This window comes from Sceloporus occidentalis, unplaced genomic scaffold, assembly GCF_023333645.1.
Source record: "Sceloporus occidentalis isolate IW3139 unplaced genomic scaffold, rSceOcc1.0.p SCAF_139, whole genome shotgun sequence".
In the NCBI taxonomy this organism is placed as follows: domain Eukaryota; kingdom Metazoa; phylum Chordata; class Lepidosauria; order Squamata; family Phrynosomatidae; genus Sceloporus; species Sceloporus occidentalis.
In genome coordinates this window covers 1,117,565-1,138,938 of record NW_028317119.1, presented here as the reverse complement: position 1 = coordinate 1,138,938, position 21,374 = coordinate 1,117,565, and the positions used below count along the sequence as shown (strand labels likewise).

Below are 21,374 nucleotides of genomic sequence, written 5' to 3'. Positions count from 1 at the left end.
GTGCCTTAGGGGGCTAGCGTCTTTTACATAATGAGGGGCAAGGGTTCCTTATTTACAACCCCGAGTTTTCCATAGGGGATAACCCTAGATATTGAAAAAAAAATTGGGCAGGAAAAAAATGAAACTATTAAAATATGCCTTTTAATAAATTTTATTAAAACTATATCTCACATTGCCAAAATAATTCCAAAGAAGCCACACAGGCGAGACACGTTCCTATTCATTGTACAATTATGAATGAACAGCCTGAAATCTGCTCAATGCTAATCTAGTTAGAATTGCAACTTTGTACAGATCACTCATAAACCATAGGCAGAAAGAAAAGTCTACTTAGTTTTTAAACAGATAGATAGGTAGGGAGACGGGTACATTCATTCAAATTATGCATCGGAAAGTTTTATCAATGAGCTCCTATTTAAAGTAAGAACTACAGCTAGCCTACATTACATTGGTATCTAAGTAGATCACTTAAAGATTTAGCTAGATTAATTATGTTAAAATAAGTTTCATGAGCCTTAGGATCCATTTTAGCATAATTTTAATGAAAGGTATATTTTAATAGCCATTTTTTTCTGCCCAATTTCTTTTTTTCTTTTACATAATGACCTCATAAATATTATGTATTAATTGACAGAAATACACAACATAGAATGACCAGTTCTACCATAAACATCTCAGTCTACTCAACAGGAGGTAACCTCACAAAAGTAGGGGTTTTTATTTGCTAAGCAGTGAATTGTAGGTGAGATACGTGTGGTAAGCGCACTGGTGCTAAACAATAATATGCTCTGACAAGGCTGGACACGCTATGCAGAACATACGAGCTAGTTTATCTTTTTCAGAAGCCAAGTAGCGCATGTCTTTAGGGATCAATGCAAGTTTGGCTTAAAAGTTAGGTAGCAGCAGTAAAGTTTAAGGAGCCATGGATACATGACACCTGGCAGCATTATGGGCATCCAGAGTGGGGTGAGAGGGGGCACATGCCACTGGAGCAGCAGCAAGAGAGGGACCAACAATAGGCTGACTAGAGTAGGTTAACTAGACATAGAGAGCAGAAAAACAACTGGTAATCAGGGGGAATGTAGCAAAAAAAGCTTTTATTTAATTCTGCACACCCCCTGTTGTCAGAGTGGTTTGGTCTGGTCTCTTCCCCTTCACAGTTTGCATGCTGCAGACACAGAGTAGTTAAGGTCAAACATGTAGTGAAGCTAGGGTTAGTTAATATTACAGATGTTGAAACAGCGGAATGCACAGCTTTGGATTCTCAGCCATCTATTTGATTGACAGATCATACGAAATGTCCAATTTTGGCTTCAGGTCTTTTTTGTCCCTTTTTTACTAACCTCATTTTTTAAATACCTTAGAATGTTTGTTGTGCATCCCAGAGCTACACAATATTATGTTGTTTTGACCGCAACTCATGATGTTGAGCAAGTAACATTGCTGGATGATTATTATGGGAACTGTAGCTGGTAGCAGTATATTGGGTATAAGGAGGGCTACAGCACAAACACTACATTTTGTTGACTGCATCTACAATAACATTCAGGCAGCCATATTGCTAGTGGAGCTTCATGAGAACTGTAGTTATAGACTGGGGTTGTGGTGGCCTACACTACGCACTAACGCTTTTGTTGTTGACTGTAGCTCCCATGATATACAGTGAGCCATTACTGGAATTGTAGACAGAGGTAGTTGTGGCTAATGTTTACCACCCCAGCTATGCTATGTTAAAGTTCTCATATTGCACAAATACATGCTGGTCTGTTAGTTACTACCACTATGATCATATAATATTTCCTATTAATGCTCAACATTGGTCTCCAACCAGGAAACCGCTCTCCTTTGACAACAAAGGTAGGGAATAGGAAGGAGGTAAAATCCCCCCCCCCCCAATAAAAATCCTGCGGATGCTCATGCCTAGCACAAGTAAAGCGTTGCATCGGAACCTGCTGTATGTTAAACCAATCGAAAAGGAATATATTGCCATCTACTGGTCATCTTTGCGAACACACTAAGGTGTAGTCGCCACAGCTTTCAGCATAAACCACATGTAGTTTCGTGGTGATTCAATTTTATAAATATTTGGAGTTTGAATTTTGAAAGAAGCGAGATCTCTCTCAATGTGGCCCAATTAGCATCTAATCAAAGACCTGTCCTCATCCACTCTTACAAAACAGAACCACAGAACAACCAACATGATGGGAAAATTGGTGACTTTAGATGCAAGTCAAGAGAAAAGGAACCCTGGCTCTCAGGCAGCAGTATGCCTTAAAAAAGTTAACCATTAACAGATAACATCACACAAATGGTTAAACTTCATAATTCGGTTGGGACAAGACCAGATAATATTGGGGTGCTGCCTGCTCGCTCCTAGCTGGATATACAAAACAAAGGCTCTTTCTTCATAGCACCCGTAGCCACCATGCAGAGGAAAAAAGGTCAATGCCTTCGTGTACACTACATAAGTTGTACACTTAGTTGTACACACAAACATAATTTGGCCAATAATAGCTGTTCTTGCTAAGATAGAAAATGGCTGGGGTTTTTTTTGTGTGCAAATTTTCAATGTGGCTGTAATCTGCCCACACACAAGGAAATAAAATAAATGTAAGACCTTCAGTAAACCAAAGGGAGGCCTGCAAGTGCTTCCCGGCCTGGGTTCAGAGGAGGGTGTAAGTACGCCCCTGCGGGGTTAGGCATGGGCCCCTGCACCCCATAACTCCCATCCACTATGCTGTAGGATGGGGAGGATTCATTTCTTCTACACGGTAGGTGCCACTGATTAACAATCTATCCCCCCCACACACACTTTTTATGTTTCTAGAGCGCCACATCCATCCTTACATAGTACCCAATAGGGTAGTATTTTTCATAATTCTGACTTACATGTAGTGCTAGAGAAATGTCAGGGCTTTGTTTTGTTTGGTTATGTTTAGTTTTTTGTTTACCTTTGCACTGATAACACTGTTATCAGCAAGCAAGACTCCTGGGTCTATCCTGTCCTTCGGTGACCTTCCAGTGGGCATAATCAGCGATGCCTACCAGAAGGGAAAGCCCCATCGCCCCATCAGGCATTCCTTATGTAACAAAGTTGACGCCAAGCGCCGTTACCTCCTGCCGCTGCAGTAAAGCTACTATGTGCTGGTACATACTAATGGGCATCTTGGCACTGCTATTTAGGTATTGTGTCCATATGGTACTGAAGGGGTTAAAAGGGAAAGTAATTTTCCACACCACAGCACAATAAAGAATGCATATTAAGGCACTTTATGCGTTCGTTAATATGCACACTTTGTTTAGGGAGAAGCTGCAGCTCCCTTACTCTGGAAGCAATTCATGGCAGGTGGTGCCATTTAAATCAGGGGTTCCTGTTGGAGCTGACTGGGGGTAAGTGTATCACGTGGCCAAACAAATCTACTGTACATAAAATCGCAGGCGCTTGCAGCTGAAGTTGAGTCACATCAGTCGAGTTACCATTTAACTCAACTGGCGACTTCACTGTTAACCAAAAGCTTCAGGCTGTTTCGGTTTCATAGAGTTTCACTCAGAGACATGAGCGAGGCGGAACGGATGGGTTGTAATGTAGTGGAGGGGGCAGTTACAGCGTTAACTATACCATAAAGGCGGCACGCAGTCATGTGCATAAAATAAAGTATTGTAACACGTTGTATCATTTTATTCCTGGGTACTTATAAAGGAAGCGCCTCAAGAAAAAACAAACTGATATAGGCTAGTACAAAGACCCGATTTATTTCGTTTTACTTAAAATTCCTTTATTTAAGGACCTGCAGGCTGCTGTAATGGTCAGTTGTGTGATATTTTGGATGACTTTCCCTGCTCAAACACCACCCTGCTTATACAATAAAATGTATTGCGACAGCGTGTCAGGCTGGATGATTAAGACTGAGCCATTCCATTATTTACCACAGGCAATACGATAAGAAATCAGGGTTTTTGTTTAGTAGATTGTGCTAAAATAACAGCTAGAGCAAAAAATGACTAATATGCAGCTGCCTGGAAACATTGTATTATGCAGAAACTAGAACCGTTTTAAGAAAAACAGCACAATACTTTGGAAGTGTATTTTTAATGCGATACTAACAACAAAATGGTAGGAAATTCCCACCATTTTAACATCAGGCATATGGGGAAAAAAAATCTATATTTTTTACTGACTTTCCATTCACATTCCGTTCTATAGCGGCAGGAAATGTTCCCGTGGTGGTTAATAGGTAGCTTTTCAAACTGTTTCATTTCACCAACAGAGCAATGCATTATGAATTATACATGCCTCTCCAGCAAGAGATAAGTAGACACTGCACAATGCATGGTTAAATCTGTGAGGGTTCGTTCGCTTCTTGAAGAAAATAAAAATCACCAGATATGGTGCTTAATAACGCACGGTACAATCTCGAAAAGTTTAGTAAACTGTTGTTTTAAATTAACCTTGATAAAAGTTTCTTTTTTTCCTGTTGTCGCCGCATCCTGTACACGTATTACACACACACGTATGTACAAACAGCAGGTGTTCGGAGGGGAAGTCCGTGTACATGCTGCCATCTCCCTCCAGCTGTGAGAAGGTTAAGTAGAAGATTGAAACGGAAGATGTGCTCCTTGGAACTTGTGCCTCAGCCAGGCGAATTTCCTCTCCTTCCAAGTGGAAGGCAATTAGTATTTGTTTTCCTTCCTGGATTGGCCTCTAAGGATATACTTGGACGCTGAGCCGGAAGCTCTAGAGTAAATGATTCTACAACTTGACCAAGCTGCTAAAGTCAAGAAATGCCTACACAGGCAGTACCATAAGAAGTGCAAAGAGCTGTATTTTCTGCAAGACCAAATGAATAAAAAAAACACTCATATACCCTGTGCCCTGCTATCCCTATGACAGCATGCGTGACCCTGTGGGAGTTTGTATTACTTTGCTCTGCAACTGCATTTGAATTGTCCATTCTGCATTGATGCCGGCAGCCTACAGAAGAGTGCAGGCGCTCCTTCACCAGGACCAAGCGCAAGGCTGGCGGAAAGGGAAAGCGCCGAGCAGTGCAGCATTGCTGGTGCTTGAAAGCAGCATGTTGTGTGTTTGTGTGAGAGAGACAGAAAGAGAGGGTGTGTGTGGCAGCTATACAAATCACACTTTGACACTCATACACCACTCTCTGCCACACACCAGTCTCTGTTAATTTAAATGCCCCTGCCACACCAAAACAGGGCAGGACACAATATTTCCTTTGACCCCAACAGGTGCTCTATCAGGACGTACTATTATGCTCAAGGAGCTAAGAAATAACAATCAACATCCCAACAACAGACCGACCAGCAGAATCATCCTGAAAACACAAATTAAAGTGGCTTCTTCCTAGTATGCACACAAAGTGAATATAATGAGATATATATATATATATATATACACACACACACACACAAATTAGTTGTATCCTTATGTATTAATGCACACATACTTGGTTGACTGGGCTGCGTGTATAATAAATACCACTGTTGGTATAAAGCCTGCATTTTCCAAAACCAGACTAGAAGATTCCCTTTCTGGCACAAACTGGTACTTACAGTATTTTGTACAAGGAATTGTTCAATCAGCTTTATAAACTTCAGTACGCCCTTCATTCGCTCTCAAACAGACCCTGCTGCAAATAACCAACAAAGACCATTTTATAACAGAGATCTTGGAACACAAGAGTTTTGTATCCTAAACAAAGAGGAAATGTACAACTTCAAGCTACCCCCTGGTAGTCTTATGTTTGTATATGGCTGCAGGTAAAATATAACTATTCTTTCAACTTTATTATATATATATATATATATATATATATATATATATATATATATATATCTCACATACACATTCATACTGTATACACAAATGGAAAGGGTGTAGCTAGAAGTGTACTATGTTGATGGATAATGTTAACACTTATCCATCAACAGTTACATATAATAATATATAATCTCATATAATCTAAACTAATACAATATATACTCAACTGCTCATTTAATTTATTTTTATAGTCTCAAATGGAATGCATACCTCCCAAGTGGCTTGATTTTTTCAAAAGACAGTTTTTTTTGTGTGTGTTTTTTTCGGGCACTGTCCCATGTAGCTGCCCCACAGTCATGCTTTTTTTATTATTATTATTATTATTATTATCCTTTATTTATATAGCGCCAACAGTTTACGCAGCGCTTAATACAATACATAAATTCAAGGGATATGACAAGACAAGAATTGACAGACTAAGACAAACCGATACATTTGGTGGAGAGAGCCCTGCTCGCAAGCTTACAATCTAGAGGGAAATGGGGTGACAAACATAAGGCATAGAGAAAGGGTGAGAGGTATTGTGGGGGTTGTATCGATGACAAGGAAGTTCTAGCAGCTAAGATGGTATGCTTCTCTGAAGAAGTGGGTTTTTAGATGTTTCTTGAAAGTTGGGAGGGAGGGAGAATGCTGAAGGTTCCTTGGGAGTAGATTCCAGAGATATGGGGCAGCTCGAGTGAAATCTTGTAGACGGGAAAAGGAAGAGGTGATGAGTGAGGAGGAGAGCCTTAGCCCATGGGAGGAACGTAGGGATCGAGTAGGAGAGTATTTGCTAATGAGGTCAGAAATGTACGGAGGAGCAGTATTATGGATGGCCTTATATGTCAGTACCAGGATCTTAAATTTAATTCTAAAGGTAATTGGGAGCCAGTGGAGGGTTTCACAGAGGGGGGAAGCAGAAGAGGAGCGACGTGCAAGGAAGATGAGCCTAGCAGCGGCATTTAGGATAGACTGTAAAGGAGATAGTCGAGACAGTGGAGTGCCAGCCAGAAGAGTGTTGCAGTAGTCAAGACGGGAAATGATAAGGGAATGAACGAGGGTTTTTGTGGATTCTTGGGTGAGGAATGGGCGGATACGAGAGATGTTTTTTAGGTGCAAGCGGCAGGATTTGGCGAGGGACTGAATGTGAGGGATGAAGGAGAGGTTTGAGTCAAGGATGACCCCAAGGCATTGGGCCTGGTTAGTAGGAGAGATAGTCGTTTTGTTAATGGTGATAGAGAATTCAGGTAGTGGAGTGGAGATGGAGGTAGGGAAGATAATGAGTTCAGTTTTAGAAAGATTAAGTTTCAGGTAGTGTTGTGACATCCATGAAGAAATAGCAGACAAGCAATTGGTAATACGGGACAGGAGAGATGGAGAGAGATCAGGAGAAGACAGGTAGATTTGGGTATCATCTGCATATAGGTGATACTGGAGGCCAAATGAGTTGATTAGTTTGCCAAGAGAGGAAGTATAAAGAGAGAACAGCAGAGGGCCAAGGACTGAACCTTGGGGGACACCAACCGAAAGTGGAAGGGGTGATGATGTCTTGCCAGAGAAGTTGACAGAGAAGGAACGGTTACACAGATATGAGGAGATCCAGGAGAGATTTCAGGCAGCAGGGACCATGGGACGGATGGGGAGATCCTCTGATATAACCCGTGGAGCAGTAAAATCAATGAGGGTCTGAGCAAAGACATCCATTGCAGATCTCACATAGCCTCCTTGCAAAGTTCAGTAGCTGAGCACCACAAGGTGGCTCATTGGGTAAGGTGGGCAGGTGGTCCTAAAACCGGTGCCACCCCGCCAGCCCCATTCCTCAGTCAATATATTTTATAAAGGTAGATCAATATGCACAAGGCACATGCAGACATAGCGTGTACATATGGCAGTTGTGCACGCACGGTGTTTAAATTAGTATATAAGTATATATACCATTTCCATAACATCATAAATCTGGTAGAGCGTGTTTTAGCAGAAGAAAGACATAGTGTTCCAGTTTATAAGGGCTCCAAAGTCCACCTGTCAGATTCAAGAATCACTAACAAATAACCAATAAGTAACCAAGAAGTATTCTTCTGAAGGAGGGGCAGGGTGAGATATGGGGTTTGCACAGCAGTATGTGTACCCTGAAATCTGTATAACTATATTTGTTCATTAACCAAGAGCTGTCCTACTTGCATCCGACTACATTTTTTAGGATTGCTCAATAAACGATCAGTCACAGCCTCCAGACCACATCCACCCTGCGGCTGAAGCCAGCCTTTAGCTCCGTATTCGGCCTCGAAGTGCCTTGGCACCAGCCTTTAGAAGCTGGACTCCTATCATTTAGCCAGAAACTCACTTTTTCCATGCATGATTAGGCATTCCTATCCAAACAAGCATCCAATGTTTACTTATGCAAATCTGTTAATGCAAGTTTCAGGAGTAAAGAGGACAAATAAGATATAAAAGGAGCCAACTGGAAGAAATCATGGACCCAAAGCCTGTGTTAGATCACATCACTCGTATATCCTTTATTACAGGTTTGCATCAATTATCCTAGAGCTCTGTACAGCTGGGGCAACTTTAGAAGACTTATTTTCTTCTTAAGGACAACGGCTGGAATAAGAAACTATTTAAAATTTTCCATTCTTTTTTTAGTTTACGTGTTGGCGTAGCAACAACACTGTAATTACCATTCATGCAAAAGGCAATAAAGAGTAAGTGTTAAAATGACAAATGTACTTAAAATGAACACGGAACAGTTATTTTCTGCAAACGCTAAATATATTTACAGGGAAAAACAAACATAAGAAATCATCTCAATTCCCGCGTTTGCTCCTCGCTTTTATGAGATTGGCTTCTTAAGTGTCAATTACATGTGGCAGAGCAATTGCTTCAATGTAACGGCAAAATTACACTTTCAGAGTTCATAGGGAGGTTTAGCGATCATCTCCTTATTTCAATGTAAAGGGACACCCCCAGTAGTTAATGGGTTAAAAATAAAGACGGGTGTGGAAGAGTAAATCAATAGTAACAACAATAGAGATATTCTGCTACTTGTCCTTTACCAACAAAGTGAGACCAATAGCAGTGCACAAACCGGTCAAACTAGAACATCGCTCTACTTACAGGGTTGCAAGCGGGAGGCTGATTTCAAGCCTCCACTTGCTCTTTTAGAATCACATCAACTACATGAACTCAAGACTGGGAAAGACGCTTGGGGCTCTTTAACAGTAGAAACACCAAAGCATCAGCTAAATATATTAGCGGGAAGTGTTTTTCTGGATAACTTGCTTGTTAAGTCTTACCCTTTCATGAACATGAGTAAGGTAGGTCCATCCTAAGAGTCCATACTGATGGCAGAGAAGAAGTCAGCATGGACTCTCTTAGGATGGACTTATCCTAATTAAAGCTAGCAAGCCTTAGGTTAACCACGCTTTCTGAAAAGTATAAAGCGCTGAAAAGATGACAAACCAAATGTTTAGAGTTAATGATAACGTTACAATGTTTTCACATTTTAGTGCAATTTATTGGAAATAAAGAGCAGTGTCATAAATTGCAAAAGATCAGAGGATAAAACAGTACTAATTAATAGCCCAACCATGCACCTTTTGAGGATACCCACACAAGGCCCTTTCTTTCACTGGTGCAGGTTGATCACTCAAAATGATGGATCTTCCAGTTGAGTTTTTACCTCGGGCCCCTCCTCAGCAGCCGCCCTCACCGTAGCGCACCTTTTAATGTATCCCATGGCGGCTGTGCTGGCTTGGCACAGTTTTCCAAACTGTAAATTGGCTGGCTGAGGAGATCAGAGATCTACCTGGTAAACAGCACATTGAACAGAGGCCCTCAGGGGGCCAACTGCCCAAGAGGAGACCGGGAGACTGCAACCCTAGACCTAGTTGACGGATTGCTGTCTGATTACATTGATCCAGAGACTCCCGTTGGTTATTTTATATCATAAAGCACCAGCAGTGCTGCCCTCCAATATTACCAGGTCTGAGAACTTTTGGAATGAGCTTGCGACACATGGAATCCACAAATATAGCAGGTTTGTCTTGTGATTGTGACCTAACCAGTTGTTACATATCACTTGTAACGGCCACTTTTGAAAAGCATTAAGCAACAAAATAAAAACGACCAAAACTTCTGCATTTCAGAAGTAGAAACATCATGTACAAAGTGCTTCCAGTGCAAATTATGAGCCAAACTAATATTGTGTTGAGTGTGAGGGGTTACTTACATGGGTGTAATGACTGGGGGAGGGTGAGGATGACCTATATCCTTCCACCAGCAGCTCTACCAACAGTAAATGGGAATTCTTTGCATGAGAAGAAGGGCACCAACCCTACACCAAAGTTCTGGTGTTACAGAACCCCGGCTAGTGCTACAGGGATAGTTTGAGTCAACAAGCTAGGCTCTAAAGCAGGGGTTCTCAAACTGCGGCCCTCCAGCTGCTGCAGGACTACATCTCCCATACTCCTCAGCCAGCCCCTTAGCTGAAGGAGCATTATGGGAGCTGTAGTCCTGCAGCAGCTGGAGGGCCGCAGTTTGAGAACCCCTGCTCTAAAGAGCCAGGTTGTGCTATTAGGAGAGACTTTACACAAAATCTATTTGCCTCTCTATGTATGTAAATACGTTACATGTTAACAGATCTGCTTATGGTTCATCAGGGTAGATTTACCAAGGGCTCATTTTAAATAGATAAAACTCATCCCGTACTGCCTATAGTTTTAGTTTGATCTGCTTTTTTGCTTAAATTCCAGAGATATAAGGTTTTTATTGTTATCAATTACCTATTTATGGACCTTCTTTGTAATTCAGTATGCATTTTAGCATACTGGAAACTTGCGTTTTAGCCACAGAAGACAGCATCTATGTCCACAGAGAGGAATATTGGGTTAAAAAATTGTTTTCACCGTAAAGAAGTTGGGAATTGCGGTTAAGCCTGAGAATAGTGTTATCTGTACACAAAGACAATTGAATCCACTGGTACATAGGAAATCGCTAGTTAGATGAGGGCAGATTGTGGAATTTACAGGGCAGATTGTTCAGTGATATTGAATGCCTATATTCAGCTACACTCCTAATGATACATTGGGTCCATCATCTAAATGAACCTGCTGAACTAGTCAGCTGACTTTGAATTGTCTTCTGCTACCCAAGAGGCAATATAATAGTCATATTAGTTAAATCAGTTTTTTGCATGCCATAAATATAAGACTCCTTGAGAAGGGATACAAAAATAACAAATTTTACATGTTTTTGTTTTGAAGGCTTCTACTAGGAGACTAATGCCTGTCCCTCAACAAGTGGAGAATTGTGGCTGCAGATGTTGGTTAATGTGCATTATTGACAAAAGACCTGTATGACATAACCATATCTGATACAGGGGATGGAGTGTGTGCCTTCTTTAAGCAAAACTGAATATTATATAATTATATCACAATAAACTTCAATTCATCTCCATCCATAGGCTCTACAACATAAGGCTAGAACTGTGGCCCTTCAGTGACAACCGACAAACAATGCCCATTGACCTCAGTGATCCACATAATGAGGTCAAAGCAGAGATCAACATGTACATGTAGTGTTAGCCAGGGTGTGGTGCCAGCATGTATGGTGTTGGTTATGTTACACACTAATGCTAATGACATACTGTATGTCAGCATTTAGTGTTCGAGTGTGTGTATTACTGTATAGTGTTAGCACGGGTGTACATAAGCATTGAATGTAAGAACGTGTGTGTGTATACGTATGTTAGTGTATGGCAAGGCTTAACAAACCCCAGACGTCAAGTTGGTTAATATAGGAAAATAAAAATATTATTGGGGAAGAAAGAAAAAAGCTGTCCCCTAACTTTTTTTGGCTGGCTCCTAAATCCAAACCAAATTTGTTGACCCCTGGGTTAGAGCGCAAAGAAAGTTTTAAGGGCCCAGTAGCATTTCACAATACAAATTCACATCCTATTTGAGAAAAACATACATTCTACTCACATGACTTACATGTGCTGCCGGTAGTCAGGAAAGTAAGAGACCAATTAAGAATCAAACGCAACCCCTTAAGGCAGCGATACACAATAGTCGCTGCAGAAAACGCAGCCTAAACAAGGTCGATATTTTCATTAAGTAATAATGAAACTCTGAAAATGAATAGAGATAAGAATTCCAGTAACAGGTCTTCTGATCATGACGTGTCTTTAGGTAAACTACATTTCATGTCTACACAACAAAACGAATGTGAAAAGCGACACATTTATGATTATTCGGGAATGACCAAAATGAATAAATCATTTTCCCTGCCCCAATAGGCTGGTTCACAGCAAGTATTTTTTCTTTAAATGCATTTTTGTTCTCTAAAAGATCTCTGCTTTAAACAAATATCTGAACCCTTATACCTTTGCAGTAATACAACATGAATGTTTATATAAATGATCCCGAGAATGTATAGACAGTGTAAACAAACCAATATTACTGCATCCATGAGGTTTTTACATCACAGACCCTTTATGTTTGCAAACTAATAATCTTTAACGAGAATAACAGATGCTATTCTAGATTAGCGGTTCTCAACATCTTTGTGAGAGTGTGGGGCACTTGACCCGAGGCAGCAATTAAATACTTCATTTCAGTAAAATAAATAAGCAAAATATTATATTATATTTACCCCAGGTATTTACCTTAGGTAAGGAATATTTCACTCCTTTTGCTATTTGTTATATTATGTACAAAGGGACTTTTTGTTTCCTGAAGAAGCAGAAGCTTCAGCCTCAATCAGTTCGAAAACCTAAGACCACCGGTAATCCATGAAGGTAGGAATGCACTAACAATGACTTTGGTAAGTGACAAGGTGATTGTATAAAGGGTGGTTAACATCTCCACATCCATAATGACATTGCACGCTGTCAGGGCAGGCATCGGGGGTAGAGCTGTAAGGGGCCAAGCCTCGGGGGGGGGGGGCCTCATGCAGCATATTTGCCCTACCCCTCTGTGCCTACATTTCTTGCTTGTTGCATGCACAATGTGTATAAACGTGCTGGCAGCAGGATGAGAAAGGTTATCTCAAGATGCCAGTCAAGGGTCTTTAACAGCGTTGTGCTGACACTGAGGGGCAGAGGTGTATGGGAACTGGAGAGGTACAGACACAGGAGGGGGGCAGAGGGGTACGGACAAGATGGACAAAGGGGTAGAGACACTGGAGGTTGGGAGGAAGGCAGATCTGTAGGGAAACAGGGTGGTAAAACCACTAAGGTGGGGATGGAGATGGACACTGAAGATGGTATGGACACTGGAGGAACAGGAAGATTGAGATAAGGAACTGGGAAAGAGAAGCGGTCTCAGAGAACACAGGTGGGGTTATGGTGCTGATGCGGGGTACACACATCTGTACTGGGCCCCACAATTCCTGATGGCAGCCCTGAACGCCCTAATGATTTTTAAGTAACTTTAAATACACTGTTACATAATCGGATGACACGCTTCTCCCATGGAAGCCAAAAACAATGTCACGCTAATCACATGTAAATTCTCCTTTTCACCCTGCCTTTTTTTATGAACATGGTTAGTGGGGATGGGTTAGAGAGGAGAAAAAAAAATTACATCCCGTTTTTAATCCTTTAGAGTAATGTGATCTGTTCTGATTTCAGTTTATTACTGTGATCAGTTTAGTTTCTGCACTTATCTCTGGAGCAACAAAGGCTAATGGGGTGAAACTATCAATGGGTATTTAGAAGCCACATTAGTTGTATCAATTAAAGAAAACAGTAAAAAGCTTTTTTTTGCCAATTACTTGATTTTCCATGCTCTGTTGTGAAAAACAAATTGGTATGAGTGCATTAAATATTAAAGGAGATTATTTGTTGAACAAACAACAAATGAACTTTTTTGAGGATAAAATGTGTTTATAACCTTTGGTTACTGAGGGGTTAATAGACAGCGGCTTGTAGTCAGAAATTCACATCAAATAAAGAAAAATAATAACAAACAATGAGAACACCAACAAAGCAACATGATTTCTTAGGAATGGGAATATAATTAGTCTTGTGCTATAGATATTTGTATTAGAAATGGGGTTTAAACCCTTCATTTGTCAACACTAGTGATCAAATTCACATTTAGAGGCCAGAATAATGAAGATGGATTCATGGAGAAAGAGAAGCATTTCTGCACCTCTTTTTAGCCTCAAATTCATCCTCGTTATTCTGATCTCTCGGAGTACTTCAGCAGAAGGTAGGAGTTGCAGGGACAGCCTGGTTCACAGAGAAGCCTACAAGGAAAAAAAGACACAGGGAGAAGCAGATGATGAAAGAAGGCAGAAGAACAAGAAGAGGCAAGAGAAGAAGCGGAGCTGCGGGAAAGGCCTCAGCAACTTAGGCGGTCAGCGGAGAAGAGAGCATTGAGAGAGAGAGAGAGAGAGAGAGAGAGAGTGAAAACCCAAACGGAAATTTGGTGCTCTCTGCTTCATTTTTGTTTGTTTCATTTGGGTCCCTTCACACTTTCGGACATTCATGTAAATTGATGAAATTTTGTTTAAAAATTAAACTTATATGAATCCGAATTCACAAGTCCACTAGGCATTTGGTCTTTTCCCCTATCTCCCACAGCTCTTTGCCTTGCAGGAGACGCATTAACCATTGCTTAGAAATGCGGGTATGCGAGATATTCACCACCAGACAGCTCTAGCGCTGGCTTGCCTAGGAGTTCCATACAGATTGATTCTCTCTTCTTCCCAGTAAAACAATGTATGTTAAGATCCTTACAAAGTAATTCATCACTGGTGGGACACAACATAGCCCGTGTAACATTCATAACGGCCTTAATTCTGTACACTACAATCTATGATGACAGGTGATGTTCTACAAAGTGTTTCATAAGGTTATCATATTAACAGAGAAAAGCATTAACAGACAGAAAGGATTGCTGAAATCTGGTTTTAACCAGTATTCTGCACCCAGCTACTTGGCTTTCAGGAGATGTGTTTGGCTATACTCACTGCTGAGAAGCTCTAGCGCTGGCTTGCTCCCATTGATTTCTTAAAGAGAAGTATTTAGTACTTAAGTATGCATTCTTTATGTGACACCATACACTTGAATAGTATATCTCACACTGTCATTGACATCATTATGCAAAAGGACAAAAGTGTCACAAATCCAGAGCTCCTCCTTCTGTAACAGTTACAAACAATTCCAGGTTCCAAGTTCAGCAGCCAATCAAAAGTAGAGCTGGAAAATAATTATGTTCTAAACATGAGAAACGGGTATTGTTAAGAATACCTTAACAATGGATTTCTGGATAATTTTAAGTACAGTCACAGTCATATATTGATTTATATTGCACCATCCTATTACACAGCGTTATAAGTAGAGCATTGCCTAACAGGTTGGACCTACAGAAACAAAAGGTGAGGAGCACCCTGCTTTAACTCACGGTTATCACCTACAGATATAATTTTAAATTGGCAGGCATACCATTTTTACTGAAGAATAAGTTGTGTTGTTAGAATTAAATAAATGAAAGAGAGGGCTAGCAATCCCCTGGGCAAGGATGGAACAGGTCCTTGGGAACTTTACAACACACAAATGGTCAGTGCTAGGTGGTTATAAAGTAGCGCTTCACCGATCTCTGGTGAGACCTCATCTAGAGTATTGTACGGTTCTGGAGACCCCATCACCAGAATGATATGGATTTTCTGGAGAGAGTTCTAAGCAGGGCTACTGAAACGGCGATTGGTTTGTAGGACTATATAAGGTCTTTAAATCAGGAAAGCCAAGAAGACTAGATGGGCTCATTTTTTCCTATTTTGCCTTTAAGTTATATGTTTCCATGGACTGTTTGTTCCACTGGGGGCTGCCCTGCCAGGTAATTGAGACACCAGTGGCACGCATTCTTCTTCACCCTATACATCGTGCCCAAGATGTGAACCCAGCTGTGACCTTTTTGTGCTGTTGGCTCACAAGCAGAAATACAATGAAAGTCCTGGAACTTTTAAGAGTCGAATCAGCAACAAAGACATGATGGTGACGAATGTTCATTAAGTGCTAAATTATGTGTCAGTTGGTTTAATACTAGTCTCCTACATACATTAGGGTTTGGGTGAGGATCACAAAAGAAGAGTCAAAACCTTTACATACTACTCAGTTTAATGCTACATGTGAAAGCCATTCATGCTGCAGAAATATCACACGCTGCATAATAATTATATGCTTAACTACTTAATCCTGAAATTAGTATCAGCATCTGTAGCATCTAGATTAGACCGCATACATTGCGTGAGTGATCACGAACGATCAACACCATCCCCTATTGTAAATATACACTCGAACAAGCCAGTTCCGGCATTTATTTCCTTAACATGTATATATTTAGTGAAGTTATTAAAGAACCATCTAGGATTCTGGTAAAGAAAAAAAGATTGGACCTTCTTGTGGGTAGAAACCTCTTAGTAGATCAGCCTGTACCCTTTTTTTTTTTTAGATCATTCATCACTTTCTTTAAAAGCAAAAAGAGTCAGTCCCTATGAGCTCTATGGAAAAGTGAGCCTGATACGAAGCATGAAGTGTTCTATGACCGGCCCCAATATATCTGTGTGATTTAAATGTGGAAACATGGGTTGTATAAATATCCTGTAGACAGAAAACAGAAAGCCAGCAGCGTTTCTGGATTTGCCTTTTACTGCTTTATATATAACCGCCTAATGAAATCACAGTTTTAGATTGTCAGCTCTTTGACTAACAAATTACTTATTTATTTTTGCTGCCAATAAAGACAAACAATATGATGACAGCAGTGTGTGTCACATAGCAGATACACTCTGGCTAGTAATGCCAATACACATTGAAATGTATCGGTTTGTCTTAGTCTGTCAATTCTCGTCTTGTAAGAAGCGCCGAGTACATTGCTGGCGCAATATAAATAAAAGATAATAATAAATACACCCCCAGCGTTACAATAACCCTCACTCACTCCATGTATCTGCTCACTGCCTACTCCTCCCGCGTCATCCACTCACTCCCAGCCAGCCCATTCTGCATCCACTAACAAGTCATTCCAGCCGTCACTACTTATTCGCTTCTCCCACCTATTCACTTCTCGTGACACCTCTAAAGTCCAGTGCCCGCCACCCGGCCGGCTGCTCTCCCTCCCCTCCCCTCTCCTCTCCTCTCCTTTCCTTAGCCTGCTCCTCGCCCCTTTCACCTTCCCTTCTGTCCACCGAATACTCCCCCCCCCCCGAAACTCTCTCAATCAGCACCGGAAAGTTTTTCCCTTCGCGCCGGCGCCTCTTCCAAACCTTCCCCCTCCACCGACCCCGTCGTCTCACCTGTCAGGCTCGCCGGAGGCTCTCAGGTGCTGGCCGTCGGGTCCTGGGCGGGGGTCCCCGGTTTAACGCCGCTTCCTTATTCCGCTCAATGTGAGCTCTGCTGGGACTCCCCCTCCCTGCCTAGCTACTACCTCCCTCCGCCAGGCGCCACCCCCTATATCTCCCCCCCGGTTCCCTGTAGCCTGCCGTGGCTCAGATATCTACCTCTTTTACGGTGCACTATTTAATCTCTCCTTCCCTGACCCCGCTGCAATCCCCTTGTTATCCGCCACTTCTTCCTCCTCACTCCCTCTCTTTTATCTCTAAGTTTTCTTACCTCACTCCTCCTCCCCCGCATGACTTGTCTGTTCCTCCTTCCTCATTCTTCACGAACACCATTGCACCCCTTCTCGGTGCACATCTGACATTTAACCGCTTGTGACACTCACGTCTGAGCTCCTTGTTGTGCAGTCACTTCCAGTGGTGTGTGTCTCCCAGTAACAGGGCTTTAGTCCAGTCCAGTCCACTGGCTGCCATGGGAATCAAGTGTCAGAGGTCCTTTCTAGGTGCATAACCTTGAACATTTGGAATGAAGTGGAGCAGCTTCTGGTTTAAAATGTCAGCCTTTATTCTGTTTGCTCCAAAAACAGCCTTATGATAATTACATAGGATTCCAGAATTACCATTGTTGTGATGACCCCTTATATTGTTCTTGGTGACATTACCTAAAGGTGGTAATCATAAGTCTACTATCCTTAGGGATACCCCCTGAAAAACAACCTTAGGGAAACCCTGTTAATATATGCATGAGATATTTAGTAACATGTTGTTTTCATATAAACTTTTCTGTACCTAGTTCTCAAAAAGGAAATATCTCTATAAAGCTGAACTTCTCACCTTTCTGCTGACATTCTCTCATCGGTTTCCCTCAATGTCAATGGTACAACCATCTCCCCGTCACTCACGCTTGCTGCCTCGGTGTCACACTTCACTCTGACCTATATTCAGTCTGTCTACAACGTCTGTCTATCTCCCACCTTGACTATTGGAAGAGTTGTCTTCCTCGTTGCTTTACTAACACATCTCCCCCCTGTCAGTCTCTTCGCTGCGATTCAGGATTCATCTCAAAATCCTCAATCTTACCTTCAAAGCTCTTCATAGCGGTTCCCCTACTTACATCTCCTCACTCATCTCCAAGTACACCTCTAACTGGTCTATCCGCTCATCCTCTGTTTTCTAGCTCTCACACTGTCTTGCAAGATTTCTCAAGGGCTGCCCCTATCCTCGATCCCATCTACCAACCCCCCCCACCTTCGGTCTTTCACAAAAACCTACAAACTTCCACGTTAACGCCCTTCCTCCCATATTCCATTATCTCATCTTTCCCAGTCCAATACTTACACTAGTGTGGCTGATCTATCACTAACAATGGTACTTTTACCTCTTGTGTAATATACCCTAACTTTTTGCAGAATGTAAGCCCGTTTGAGTAGGGCCTTCCTCATACTTGTTATGTCCTGCTTACCCGTTGTACAGCGCTGCAGAATATGGTGGCACTATATAAGACAATGAATAAATAATAATGCTTTTCTGAATACATAGCTGCAGTAATCCCTATTCATAAAATAGATTATTTTACTCTTAGAAAAGTTGTTATTAAGACTGCTTAAGGAAGCTAAGCCGACCCTCAACCAAAAAACTGTGAAAATGCAGTACTAGTGGATAAGCCGATTGCAAAAATGTAAACACACTTAGACACAGACAACCAGACACTCACACTAACACACACACAGCCAGAACCCCATGCTACTCAATTACCTGCTGGAGCCTAAGCCTGTCTTCAATGCAACTCGCAGTACAAGCTGCCACGCTACTACTGGGGCCCCCGCTCAACCCCACCACATCCCAAATATGTTGGCTTATCCACAAGTATATACAGTATGAGACGTATTGTTATTTTTGTCTATATACTGTACATGTAGTACAACCTTATCTGACTAAAAAGGTTTTTCTCTTGCTTCTCTTGCTTACCGTTGCTGTTCCACTTGTTTTGTTATATTTAACCCAAATGCAACATTTGTTCCCCATAGCTTCCAATGCTTTCCCCCAAGCCATGTCACGACAATGGTGTCCATGTACAGACACTTTGCCTACCAAATGAAGCAACACAGGATTATCCAGTCCAAGAACAGTGCTATGGATTAGCCCCACAATGACTTTCCCCCGTGTGGGCACTATGATATAAAAAAGAAACCCAGTATTATGTGAATGAACAAAAAAATCTTAAAATATCAATGATCCATTACAATAAAACGTTGGATAGCTCTGATGTAATATATTCCATTACATGCACATGTGGGAAATTATCACCGTGCTGATAAGCTAATTGTTTGTCAAGCTTTGCCTCTGTTGCATGTAAAGGTTCTCCTTTCGATTTACGGTTGTGTTAAGCAGTCTTAGATTAGTACAGACATTTTCTGAGGAAGTATTAAAAGGGGTAACATGTCTGTTTTTTAAACTGATCCCTGATAACCTGCACTCCAAGCTTTTAGCGTATGTTTAGTAGGCTTGGCCAAGGACTATTGCTATTCTACCCCAGGTGCTCTTTGTCCTATATTAAGCCTTTTATGAAATGTCGGTGCATCGGCATTACTTGCCTTTTCCCCTGCAATCAATCACTTTGGCCCCCTGTATGTGCTAGTCTTGTCCTTTAAATAGAAACCAAGCATTGTCTTGGCATGTCCCAATATTCTTGCCCAGGTGCTAATCCTGATAAGTAGGGCCCTTCACATCACACCCCCTGTCTCTGGATGTATACTACATAACATGACAGCAAGTATGTGGAAACTTATCACATATATGAAGTAGTTGGACATCAAATTCCAAAACCATGGGCATTAATATGGAGTTCGCTCTATTTCTGGCTATAACAGCCTTCACTCTTCTGGGAAGGCTCTTCACAAGATGTAGTGAGTATTTGTGCCCATTCATCCAGTACAGCATTTGTGAGGTCAAGCACTGATGCTGGAAGAGAAGGCCTGGCTTGCAATCTGTAGTCCAATTCATCCCAAAGGTGTTCAATGGGGTTTAAGGTCAGGGCTCTGTGCAGGCCACTGGAGTTCCTCCAAACGGATCAAACCATATTTTTATGGACCTTTCTTTGTGCACAGAGGCACAGTCATACTGGAAAAGGGAAGGGGCTTCCCCAAAGGATGTCACAAAGTTAGAAGCATATAGTTCAGCCGAGTGCTGAAGTGCATAGCGCGTAAAAACGTCTTTCCTTTGTAGCATCACAAACTAGTGAGTTCACAACTCCCTGGAAGCAGCATCAGCACAAGCACTGTGCGTCAGGAGATTTATGAAATTGGTTGCACAGAAACCGATGAACACTGTGCGATGATTAATGAATTAATAAAGAATCCAACGTTGTGTGTGCTATGGCTGGGAAAGAGTGGTTGGGCTGAAACTGGGCTTGAACTCATTGTCTGATGTGTCAAAAAGGGGAGGAATATTAGTCTGATCTGAGCAGGCTGAAAGGTTTTTTTCCATGTTATAGTTTGGCCCCTGCAAATGATTAAACAGGGGTGGGTAGGGGTGTATTTGGATAGGAGGATAGAGATGTAAGGTGGTGCAGAGTTGTTGAGGGCTCTATAGGTCAGGGTCAGAAGTTTACATTTGATTCTGGAGGGTATGGGGAGCCAATGAAGTGATTGGCATAGTGGGGCAGCGGCTGAGGAACGGCGGCAGAGAAAAATGAATCTGGCTGCAGTGTTGAGGATGGATTGAAGTGGTGAAAGGCGGGAGAGGGGGAGACCGGTTAGTAGGGAGTTGCAATAATCCAGGCGGGATATCACAAGGGAGTGGATTAGTAACTTGGTGGTTTCTTGTGTGAGGAAATTGGTGATTCGGGAGATGTTTCTCAGGTGGAGGCGGCAGGATTTGGTGAGGGACTGGATGTGGGGGATGAAGGAGAGAGCAGAGTCAAGGGTGACACCAAGGCAGCAAACCTGGTCTGTTGGTTGGATAGTGGAGTTGTCAACAGTAATAGAGATGTCAGGAAAAGTGGACAGAGCAGATGGCGGAATTACCATGAGTTCGGTCTTAGAGATGTTGAGCTTTAGGTAACGAGACGCCATCCATGATCCAATTCCTGATAGACAGTCAGTGAGGCGAGTTAGAAGAGAAGGGGAAAGGTGAGGAGCAGAAATATAGATTAGGGTGTCATCTATATATGTAAGGGTAGGTGTCACGAACACAGGCTATTGGCCCGGTTGACATT

At 41.8% G+C, this 21,374-nt stretch overlaps 1 non-coding gene across 1 annotated transcript; it reads left to right on the top strand.

The window, feature by feature from the left end:
• Positions 1-15,297: 15,297 nt before the first annotated feature.
• Positions 15,298-15,422, top strand: LOC149281092 (U6atac minor spliceosomal RNA). The gene has a single exon (XR_016278079.1). It is a non-coding gene; the product is annotated as a U6atac minor spliceosomal RNA (small nuclear RNA).
• The last annotated feature ends 5,952 nt before the right edge of the window (positions 15,423-21,374 follow it).